This window comes from Babylonia areolata, chromosome 23, assembly GCF_041734735.1.
Source record: "Babylonia areolata isolate BAREFJ2019XMU chromosome 23, ASM4173473v1, whole genome shotgun sequence".
NCBI classification, from domain to species: Eukaryota; Metazoa; Mollusca; class Gastropoda; order Neogastropoda; family Buccinidae; genus Babylonia; species Babylonia areolata.
In genome coordinates this window covers 10,829,313-10,830,018 of record NC_134898.1, presented here as the reverse complement: position 1 = coordinate 10,830,018, position 706 = coordinate 10,829,313, and positions in this window count along the sequence as shown.

Here is a 706-nt window from a genome sequence, read left to right as displayed (position 1 = left end):
CGTGTGTGTGTGTGTGTGTCTGTGTGTGTGTGTGTGCGTGCGTGTGTCTCTCTCTTTCTCTCTTCCTTTCTCCTGTGTGTGTCCTCTGTTTTTTGGGGTTTTTTTTTGTGTTCTCTCTCTCTCTCTCTCTCTCTCTGTGTGTGTGTGTGTGTGTGTGTGCGTGTGTCTCTCTCTTTCTCTCTTCCTCTCTCCTGTGTGTGTGTGTGTGTGTGTGTGTGTGTGTGTGTGTGTGTGTGTGTGTCTCTGTGTGTGTGTCTGTGTGTCTGTGTCTGTGTCTGTGGTGTCTGTGTGTGACGTGTGTCTGTGTGTGTGTCTGTGTGTGTGTCTGTGTCTGCTTGTGAACGTGTTCCTCTGCGTGTATGTGTGTATGTGTGTGTTTGTGTGTGTGTGTGTGTGTGTGTGTGTGTGTGTGTGTTTTATCTTCAGTTTAACGTCTATTCACTATTAGTGTTTTTAGACGGAAAGGAGTAAAGAAGTGGATAAAGGAAAGGGAATGCATGTGAATATTAGTGTAAAAAAAAAAAAAAAAAATTCATGTTATGTAACAGAGGAAAAGTATATTATAAGAAAAAGGTCTAAAGAGATTGTGGTGTGTATTGAATGAGGTGTCATGGGAAGGAGAATATGTATATGCATATCAACAAGTATTAACCTATAACAATGTAAATATAAATAACAACATTAATTATAACACATCAAAGGAGGA